Here is a 12,002-nt window from a genome sequence, read left to right on the forward strand (position 1 = left end):
GATTTACTCAAATTCAAGGGTTCTTTTTGTGTTTTTAAGTACAATTAAGTTATCAAGGCAGAGGCTCTGATTGCAGGGACAAAATTCCATAGCAACAGCTAGCTGAGCACACTAAGCCCCGTGCACTGCTGCATCCCATGTTTGTGCCAGGCTGAGGGGGGCATGTGGTCAGTCTTTACAATGAATGGGACAAACTTCCCTTTACCTTTCTCCTGAGGAGCAAAACCTGCTTCCTTGACAATGTAAATAGTTACCTTATAATACCCATTTTTACTGCAAACAGCTCTCTGCCTGTACCCCAAGCAGAATTCTAGAAAATTCTATGAGATTAAAAAGAAAAGAAAAGAAAAGGACGAAGAGAACGTTTTCTTACCTGTTAGCATGAGATGTTTCTAACCTTCCCAAAGCAGAACCTGCTCTTCTTCCTCTCCAGTTCGTGGTATCAGACAGCAAAACCTGCCAGGGACTCCTGTACTGATTAGAATCATGTCTACTCTGTCCCCAGGGGTAAATTACTGATGATCACAGAGATGCCAGGTGAAGAAAATCTTGCTACTTTCTTGCTGGGAGCAGCCAGTGCTGATGAGCTGTACCCACAGTGGTGGTTCACCCCTCACTGTGCCAGGATTTGTAACTGGAGTACCTGGGGAGGTTCCTCCTCTCTCCCCTCCCCCTCCCCCTCCCCCTCCCCCCTCCCCCACCACCCCGGGTGCATTAATCCCATCACATGTGAAGGTAATTGATGCTAACATGAAGCTGGGAGGTGGGGTGGGAGGAAATGCCAGGGAGTGAACAAAGAGGAAAATAACTGGTATTAAAAATGCTCTCTTACCATCTTGTCCTGCCAGGGTGCAATTAATAGTAATTATATGTGGGTGCTATCCACTGTCCAAAATGGAACCCTTGATTACCCAATCCCACGCCTCCTCCACCTGCCCTGTCTCACATAACAACTCCATTTTTCTAATCGCCTAGGGAAAAACCTTTGGAGTCATCTCCCTCCCCTCTTTTTTCTCCCAAGCACACATTCAGTCCACCAACAAATCCTATTTGTTCTACCTTTGAAGTGTCTTCAGAATCTAGCCACTCCTCACTTCTGCCACCAATACCTCCTAGTCCAAGCCACCCATGTCTCTCACCTGGACCTTGGCAGTACCTCCTGACTCGTCTCCCAGTTTTCATTTCTGCCCCCACTACCATGTAAGGATGTGGTCTTTTAGAAACAGAAGTTGGACAATGTCAACCCTCTACTCAAATACCTGCCATGCTCCTCATATCATTCAAAGTAAAATCCATAACCTTGGAGGCTTCTCTGATCTGCCCTTCTACCTGTCTCACCTCATCTCCTACTGTTCTCCCCTCACTTCTCCAGGACAACCTTGACCTTCTCTTATAACTTGCAGGGCTTCTGCCCTTGTTCCCTCTACCTGGAAAGTCCTTCCTCCAAACATCCACAAGCTTCTCCCCTCCTGCCTCACTTTTGTCAGGAGTGAGCTCAGTGCCATGTTATAGAGGCCTTCCCGGCCACCTCACTTAAGATAGCAGCCCCCATGCCTCTCTGTCTTTAGCCTGCTGTAGTTTTCTTCATACTCCTGAATTCAACGCTGTATTATATATTTACATGGTGTATTATACGTATGTGAAACCCACTTTAAATGAAAAGACACAGATGGGTTAAAAGCAAAAGGATGGAAAAATATACTGAAACTAACCAAAAGAACAGAAATAGCTACATTAATATCAAAGTAGACTTCAGCATATGGAATACTATGGAACATAAAGAGGGACATTGTAGTGATACAGTGAAAAAAGGGATTTTCCTGAAACCCTACACAACTGATACATGCTAACAGGGCTACAATTGTCTAGAAGGGATGTCACCAGCCCCTTCCAGACATGGCAGGCACTCTCCAGTTCACCATCGTCCTCACCACTCCCTATGGCCTCACACCTGGCCCACTGCCCTTATTTCGGTCATCTGCCAGGCTGCTGCAGGCATTAAGTTGAGGCTCTTGCTTGTGAAAATAGCATAATTACAATGCCATTGCCTCCAGGAAAGACCTAGGCCCAACATCATTCCAGCAACCTTCCTGACCCTTCAGGCTGGGTTAGGCAAGCGTCTCAGAAATCCCATAACACCCTGTGCTTGGCTCTGTCATATGTCTCTTCAGAGTTTATTGACAATTCTTTCTGTATTAGTTAGAACACTATTGACTCCCAGCTCAATGCTGCTTTCGTCAAAAGGGGACATGAATTGGCGCGTGTGGCTGAGGTGCAGCTGGACTTAAGGACTCACTCCAGTCTCATCAGGACCCTCCCTCTCTTTCATGCATCCTCTCCCATGTCTCCATTCTCTGGCTGGTTGTCCCCATGAGGCTGGAAGAAAGACCACGGGTAGCTCTGGATGTGTCTTACAGCCTCATAAGCACAGAGGAAAGAGAGCTCTGCCCACATCTCCACTGAGGAAAACCCAGGCTGGACCCCAACGGTGGCCAGAGAGGAGAGGTACCAAACATGGCCCAGGCTGACTGCAGTGAGTTTTCAGCTGACATCAGAACCATGTGCCTGGAGTTGGGGGCAGGGAGTGCCCCCGAAGTGGGGTACACCACCCTGGGCTGGTAAAATGTAACATCGCTAACTTGTCTGTATTTCCCACTAGACTCTTAAATCTTTAAGAATGGTTATTCTGTCTTTGATTTCGATATCTAGTACAGCACAGTGTCTGGCACAAAAGACTTAAAAATATTTTATTTTTATTTTTGGCCATGCCATGTAACTTGTGGGATCTTAGTTTCCCGACCAGGGATTGAACCTGGGTCCTCGGCAGTGAAAGCTCGGAGTCCCAACCTGGACTGACAGGGAATTCCCAAAAATATTTTGTTTTAAATGTTGAATGAGGGATAAAGTTTGAACTGTCATAATCATACACCTTGGATTTTCTGGAACCATCTCAATTCATGAAATGTGATTATTTTTTAAAAGATGATTCTTTAAATGAATAAATTCACTGTTTTATAAAGTGTTCTATAAAATCACATTCAGAAATCATATTCAGTACTTGGCCACACACTCTGCTTTTGGTTTTGGTTGAGAAAAGCTGGCCGGCTGTGTTGGTTATGTTCTGTTTGGCCTCCAAATCCCCTTAATACCTTCCCTAGCCCACTCTGTGCCACTGGAGCCTGACCCTTTGGGCTGCATCTTCCTCAGTACATTTCTGGTGGGGTCCGTTGGGCTTGGTCAATGAGGGCCGCTGGAGGAGCTCAGATTGTATCGGAGGGAAGGAGAAAGCAAGAGTGGAGTATTTCTTCCCCTGTCTCTCCCTGTTTCATGTCTCTGGCCATGGCTCTTTCTCTCTGTGACCACAGCCCCAGGGGACAGCAGCTCCTCCACGCAACTGGGTCTCACTGGGCTCCAGTCACATTGTCCATTCAGGCCTAGAGCTGGTAACAGCTTCCTTCCATTGTTAGCCTCTGCAAACCTCACCCTCAGAAGTAGTCTGTTCATTCAAGCCCCATCATGTGAAACAAATGGGGGGGATTCTGTTTCCTGCCTAGAGCCTAACTGAGCCATCCACGTAAACCTAGCAGGTACAACTTGCCGCTCCCCTAGGTCAGTGGGGCTTCCTCTTTGCTGTGCACTGGAATCACCCTAGGGAATTTTAGAACAGACTGCTGCAGGTTCCATCCCTAGATTTTCTGATGCAATTGGTCTGGGAAGTGGCCTGGATATCAGGATTTTTTCAATCTCTCCAGGCCCTTCTATCGTGCAGTCAAGATTGAGAAGCATTGCTCTGGCTCATATGCCTCTTGTACAGACAGGAGATTTTTAACACATAATGAAAACTCAACTACACGTGTCCCATTGTGATTTTTTTATTTTTATTTTTTACAAATTATTGCAGTCTTCAGTTTAAAGTGATGTTATTTTTCTACTCTTCTATTCGTGAAAGCATTTTTTAACAAAATAGAGCAGGTTTAAACATATTTATAGATAAGGAACCAAGATGGCGGAGTAGAAGGGCGTGCTCTCACTCCCTCTTGCAAGAACACCAGCATCACGACTAGCTGCTGGACAGTCATCAACAGGAAGACACTGGAACTCATCAGAAAAGATACCCCACAACCAAAGACAAAGGAGAAGCCACAATGAGACGGTAGGAGGGGCGCAATCACAGCAAAATCAAATCCCATAACTGCTGGGTGGTGACTCACAGACTGGAGAACACTTATACCACAGAAGTCCACCCACTAGAGTGAAGGTTCTGAGCCCCAAGTCAGGTTCCCAACCTGGGGGTCCAGCAACAGGAGGAGGAATTCCTAGAGAATCAGACTTTGAAGCCTAGTGGGAATTGACTGCAGGACTTCGACAGGACTGGGGGAAACAGAGACTCCACTCCTGGAGGGCACACACAAAGTAGTGTGCGCATCAGGACCCAGGGGAAGGAGCAGTGACCCCATAGGAGACTGAACCGGACATACCTGCTAGGGCTGGAGGGTCTCCTACGGAGGCGGAGGGCGGCTGTGTATCACTGTGAGGACAAGGACACTGGCAGCAGAAGTTCTGGGAAGTACTCCTTGGCATGAGCCCTGGCACAGTCCGCCATTAGCCCGACCAAAGAGACCGGGTAGGCTCCAGTGTTGGGTAGCCTCAGGCCAACAACCAACAGGGAGGGAACTCAACCCCACCCATCATCAGACAGCAGAATAAAGTTTTACTGAGCTGAGCAAAGAAAACAATAGCAAGGATCAATAAAACTAAAAGCTGGTTCTTTGAGAAGACAAACAAAATTGATAAACCATTAGCCAGACTCATGAAGAAAAAGAGGAAGGGGACTCAAATCAATAAAATTAGAAATGAAAAAGGAGAAGTTACAACAGACACCGCAGAAATACAAAGCATCCTAAGAGACTACTACAAGCAACTCTATGCCAATAAAATGGACAACCATCAAGAAATGGACAAATCCTTAGAAAAGTATAGCCTTCCAAGACTGAACCAGGAAGAAATAGAAAATAGAAGCAGACCAATCACAAGTAATGAAATTGAAACTGTGATTAAAAATCTTCCAACAAACAAAAGCCCAGGACCAGATGGCTTCACAGGTGAATTCTATCAATCATTTAGAGAAGAGCTAACACCCATCCTTCTCAAACTCTTCCAAAAAATTTCAGAGGAAGGAACACTCCCAAACTCATTCTATGAGGCCACCATCACCCTGATACCAAAACCAGACAAGGATACTACAAAAAAAAATTACAGACCAATATCACTGATGAATATAGATGCAAAAATCCTCAACAAAATACTAGCAAACAGAATCCAACAACACATTAAAAGGATCATACACCATGATCAAGTGGGATTTATCCCAGGGATGCAAGGATTCTTCAACATACACAATTCAATCAATGTGATACACCAGATTAACAAATTGAAGAATAAAAACCATATGATCATCTCAATAGATGCATAAAAAGCTTTTGACAAAATTCAACACCCATTTATGATAAAAACTCTCCAGAAAGTGGGCATAGAGGGAACCTACCTCAACATAATAACATAATAAAGGCTATGTATGACAAACCCACAGGCCATATATGACAAACATCATTCTCAATGTTGAAAAACTGAAAGCCCTCTAAGATCAGGAACAAGACAAGGATGTCCACTCTCGCCACTATTATTTAACATAGTTTTGCAAGTCCTAGCCATGGCAATCAGAGAAGAAAAAGAAATAAAAGGAATACAAATTGGGAAAGATGAAGTAAAACTGTCACTGTTTGCAGATGACATGATACTATACATAGAGAACCCTAAAAATGCTACCAGAAAAGTACTAGAGCTAATCAATGAATTTGGTAAAGTAGCAGGATGCAAAATTAATGTGCAGAAATCTCTTGCATTCCTATACACTAACAACGAAAGATCAGAAAGAGAAATTAAGGAAACAATCCCATTCACCATTGCAACAAAAAGAATAAAATACCTAGGAATAAACCTACCTAAGGAAGTAAAAGACCTGTACTCAGAAAACTATAAGACACTGATGAAAGAAATCAAAGATGACACAAACAGATGGAGGGATATACCATGTTCTTGGTCTGGAAGAATCAATATTGTGAAAATGACTGTACTACCCAAAGCAACCTACAGATTCAATGCAATCCCTATCAAATTACCAGTGGCATTTTTTTATAGAACTAGAACGAAAAAATCTTAAAATTTGTATGGAAACACAAAAGACCCCGAATAGCCAAAGCAGTCTTGAGGAAAAAAAACAGAGCTGGAGGAATCAGACTCCCTGACTTCAGACTATACTACAAATCTACAGTAATCAAGACAATATGGTACTGGCACAAAAACAGAAATATAGATCAATGGAACAGGATAGAAAGCCCAGAGATAAACACACACACCTATGGTCAACTTACCTATGACAAAGGAGGCAAGGATATACAATGGAGAAAAGACAGTCTCTTCAATAAGTGGTGCTTGGAAAACTGGACAGCTACATGTCAAAGAATGAAATTAGAACACTCCCTAACACCATACACAAAAATAAACTCCAAATGGATTATAGACCTAAATGTAAGACTGGACACTATAAAACTCTTACAGGAAAACATAGGAAGAACACTCTTTGACATAAATCACAGCAAGATCTTTTTTGATCCACCTCCTAGAATAATGGAAATGAAAACAAAAATAAACAAATGGGACCTAATGAAACTTCAAAGGTTTTGCACAGCAAAGGAAACCATAAACAAGATGAAAAGACAATCCTCAGCATGGGAGAAAATATTTGCCAACGAATCAACAGACAAAGGATTAATCTTCAAAATATATAGACAGCTCACGTAGCTCAACATTAAAAAAAAAAATCCCAATCCAAAAATGGGCAGAAGACCTAAATAGACATTTCTCCAAAGAAGACATACAGATGGCCAAGAAGCACATGAAAAGCTGCTCAACATCACTAATTACTAGAGAAATGCAGATCAAAACTACAATGAGGTATCACCTCACACCAGCTAGAATGGGCATCATCAGAAAATCTACAAACAAATGCTGGAGAGGATGTGGAGAAATGGGAACCCTCTTGCACTGTTGGTGGGAATGTAAATTGATACAGCCACTATGGAGAACAGTATGGAGCTTCCTTAAAAAACTAAAAATAGAATTACCATATGATCCAGCAATCCCACTACTGGGCATACACCCTGAGAAAACTATAATTCTAAAATACACATGTACCCCAATGTTCATTGCAGCACTATTTACAATAGCCATGTCATGGAAGCAACCTAAATGCCCATCGACAGAGGAATGGATAAAGAAGATGTGGTACATATATACAATGGAATATTACTCAGTCATAAAAAGGAACGAAATTGGGTCAGTTGTAGAGACGTGGGTGGATCTAGAGACTGTCATACAGAGTGAAGTAACTCAGAAAGAGAAAAACAAATATGTTATATTAACACATATATGTGGAACCTAGATAAATGGTACAGATGAACCAGTTTGCAGGGCAGAAATTGAGACACAGATGTAGAGAACAAACGCATGGATACCAAGGGGGGAACGCGGCGGGGGGGTGGGGGGGTGGTGTGATGGATTGGGCGATTGGGATTGACATGTATACACTGATGTGTATAAAACTGATGACTAATAAGGACCTGCTGTATAAAAGAATAAATAATATAAAATTAAAAAAAAAAAAAAGGAGACAACCAAGAGCTAGAGCTAGGCTGAATGATAAGGTTCAGGCAAAAGACTGGTGATAGTTGGGGGGTACGGAAGGCTGAGGGAAGGGGAAATGAGTGAAGGTGGTCAAAAGGTACAAACTTCCAGTTATAAGATAAATAAGTTTTGGGGAATCTAATGTACAGCATGGTAACTATAGTTAACAATACTGTATTGTATTATTGAAAGTTGCTGAGAGTAAACCTTAAAAGTTCTCATCACAAGGAAAAAAACTGCAACTATGTGAGGTGACGGATGTCAACTAAACCTATTGTGATCATTTTGCAATATAAACATATATCAAATCATTATGTTGTACACCTTAAACTAATACAATGTTATATATCAATTATATCTCAATAAAACTAGAAAAAAATGGGGAAAAAAACCTATTTATAAAACAGTTTTTTTCAAGAGGTTAAAAACAAAGAACAGATGTTTCTGGAAAGCATAGAAACATGTACTTTTTGGGATAGGATGTGTGTGTGTCGGCAGGGGGCAGTGAGTTTTGCAGGAGGTTAGAAAGAGAATCAAAAGAGCCATCAGGGTATACCACAAGAGAAAGAATTTCAGAATCATTATCTGTGTTGAAACACTGCTCTCTTTGAAATATAATAATGAAGGTACATAATTAACTCACATCAAGTACATTGATCTGGTCTTGACAATCTGCTCTGAAAAAAGGAACATATTAAAGCACTCATTCACATCCTTTGGCACATTAAAATAAGCCGTGGCCACTGGCCTCGTGAGAATCTTTGAAGTGTTCAACGTTTAAAATGCCTTCATTATTTGGCAGGTTTTAAAATACAAAAGGACCACAACAACACTCTCCTGTCTTAGAAGACAATCACTTTTTAAATGCATTTGTCAGTGGTGATCAGACAATATTTTTAAGAGGGAAAGCGGATTCTACCAAGCCTTTCATTTCATTTTGAGGGTTCCAGAGACGTCTCATCTAAATAAATACTGTGCCTGTATCTATTAGCTCTTTCTGTATTAATCTCAGTGGCATGCAATGGGAAGCACTTATTTCTCACTCACACTTTGTGGGTCCCTAGGGAGGGTCAGCTAGCTGTATTAGTCCATTTGGGCTGCTAAAACAAAACATCATAAACTAGGTAGTTTATAAGCAACAAACATTTATTTCTCATATTTCTGGAGGCTGGAATTCCAAGATCATGGCACAAACAGATCTGGTGTCTGGTGAGGACTTTCTGGTTCAGATGGCCATCTTCTCTCTGTGTCCTTACATGGCAGAAGGGAGCTCTGTGGGGTCTCTTTTATAAGGGCACTAATCCCAATCGTGAGGGCTCTGCCTCATGACCTAATCACCTCCAAAGGTCCCACCTCCTAATACCATCATCACCTTGGGGATTAGAATTTCAACAGATGAATTTTGGGGGTACGCAAACTGACCATAGCAGTAGCTCTCATCCACATGACTCTCATCCTTCTCCTGGGACCAGTGGGCAGCCCAGACTTATGTCTGCTAACATCCCATTGGCTAAAGCAAGTCACATGACCAAGCTCACAGTCAAAGGCTGGGGAAATACCTTCCAAAGAGTGTGGAGGCAGGGAGAGATGAAGAACTGGGGACAATAATTTAGTTTACCACAGTGCCCAAAGAAAAAGTCTGTCTAATAGTGCATGTTTATAACTGTAGCATTTCTGGCTCTAGAGTGGCAGTCACTTACCTGTTCTACAATTCTGTATGTAGTATGCCTTTCTGTTTCCAGCCAGATGGGAGGCTACATTCATCCCCAGGCTGTCTGCTGTGAGGCAGTGGGTGATAGTGGCTTTTCTTGGCTGTCCTGCCCTTAGAATACCAAAACTGTCTCCAAAGAAGTAACGACAGGTTTGGGAGGAGAGTCAACTAGGTGAAGCAAGGGGATATTTTAGATGGTGAAACTATTCTGTATGATACTATAATGATGGATATGACACTATGCTTCTGTCAAAACCCATAGAAATTTACAGCACAAAGAGTGAAATCCAATGTTTATAAATTTTTTGAAAAATTCATTTAAGAGGTCAAGGATCCCATCTGGGATTCCCAGAGGACAGCAAATGCTGAAGACGCAGCCACAACACGTCTGCAGGGATGAACACTCCAGCCCCAGACAAGGCTTTGTTAGAGGATTAACGTAAAACCAAACCACGTTCATGAGGGACCCACAACTTGAACCAACAGAAATTTATTGACTATTCTGGAACACAGAAACTACAAGAGAGTCCATGCTATTAGGAGCCAATGGCACTCAGTCCATGCATGATCTGACCCCCGCCCCTTTGACCTCTTTTGTATGACTGACCCTCTGCCCTGTCCCTAGCCAACTCACAATGCTTCAGCCACTCTGCCTTCTGACTGTTTCTAGGACGTTTCAAGAAACACTTCAAGCTCTTTCCTACTTTGACGCCCTTGCCTTGCTGCTCCGCAAGCCTGGAAAGCTGTTGCTCATCTCTTCACATGGCTGGTTCTTTCCCCTCTTAATGGGTCAGCTTAAATGAGGCCTCCTCACAGCTGTGTGAGGCCTCCTCACACGAGTGCTGTGAGGCCCCCCATCAGAGCACTGCTTACACTGTGTGTGGCACTTATATTTTGTAATTATACTGTTCATTTTGACTTGGTTTTGATCTGGCCCTTCTTCTAGAATGTAAGCTCCATGTATGATTTTTCACTACAAATATATTCCCATGACCTACAACACTGCCACATAGCAGGTGTTCGATAAATATTTATTGAATGAAGGACGACTCGTTTTTTAATATTTGGTTTAAGATCCCGATGGAATATGGACCATGATTTGGAGAGTGTTGTGAGGACAGGAAGTCCCACTATATATACTAAACTAAGAGAGAATCCACATGAAATTACTGGTTGGCCACAGCTACAGTCCCCAGTGCTCCAAGAAAGACATAAACAGCAAAAAAGAAAAATGGGGAATTAAGTAAATGCAAATAAAATACAAACCCAGCATGAATGGCAACATGAATATCAATTAAAATGTAATTTAAGGTCAAAATCATTAACGGGGTCAAAGAGGAATAACATGTAATGGGAAAAAAATTAATTAATGAAGAAGATCTGTATAAGTCATAAGCATTGATAAACAACATAGTAGCCAAAAATATGTAGCAAAAATCCCAGAAATACAAGGAGACATTGATGAAAACATTTTTATTGTGGAATGTTTCAAATATTATTGCCTCAGAATTTGACAGGTCAAATATGCAATTAAGGCAAAGGTAGAAGGGGCTTGAAAAATACAATAAACTACACATTTTTTCTTCTGATATTCATCTAATACACAAATTAATCTTGGCATAAAAATTTTTTTGCTAATTTTCCCAAAGCAGAGATTTGTTTTTTAACTTTCAAATAGGAAATCAATAATAAAAAGGATTTTTTAATCCCATAATTATTGAAAAATTAAGAAACCTCTTCCACATACTTCTTGGTTCAAAGAGAAAATCAGAATTGAAGACACAAATTAAGCATCCAAAAGAGAATAGGAAAAAAACATTATATCAAAAGCTATTGGGGCCTTCCCTGGTGGCACAGTGGTTAAGAATCCACCTGCCAATGCAGGGGACATGGGTTCTAGCCCTGGTCCGGGAAGATCCCACATGCCGTGGAGCAACTAAGCCCATGCGCCACAACTACTGAGCCTGCGCTCCAGAGCCCGTGAGCCACAACTACTAAGCCCATGTGCCTAGAGCTTGTGCTCCACAACAAGAGAAGCCTCGGCAATGACAAGCCCTCACACCGCAATGAAGAGTAGCCCCTGCTCGTCACAACTAGAGAAAGCTTGCGTGCAGCAACAAAGACCCAATGCAGCCAAAAATAAATAAATAAATAAAAATTTAAAAAAAAAACCCTACTGGATACAGTTAAAACTAGGTAGGTAGGGAGGTGGGGAGGGAAGAGATGACTTGCAGCCCTAAATGATTTTATTGTTTAAAAATAAAACAAACAGGGTAGGCTTCCCTGGTGGCGCAGTGGTTGAGAATCTGCCTGCTAATGCAGGGGACACGGGTTCGAGCTCTGGTCTGGGAGGATCCCACATGCCGCGGAGCAACTGGGCCCGTGAGCCATAACTGCTGAGACTGCGCGTCTGGAGCCTGTGCTCCTCAACAAGAGAGGCCGCGATAGTGAGAGGCCCGCGTGCCGCGATGAAGAGTGGCCCCCGCTTGCCACAACTAGAGAAAGCCCTCGCACAGAAACGAAGACCCAACACAGACAAAATAAATAA

The sequence above is a fragment of the Delphinapterus leucas genome, chromosome 18, assembly GCF_059928025.1.
Source record: "Delphinapterus leucas isolate spDelLeu-1000000601 "Yukka" chromosome 18, BTC_Dleu_Yukka2, whole genome shotgun sequence".
NCBI lineage: Eukaryota > Metazoa > Chordata > Mammalia > Artiodactyla > Monodontidae > Delphinapterus > Delphinapterus leucas.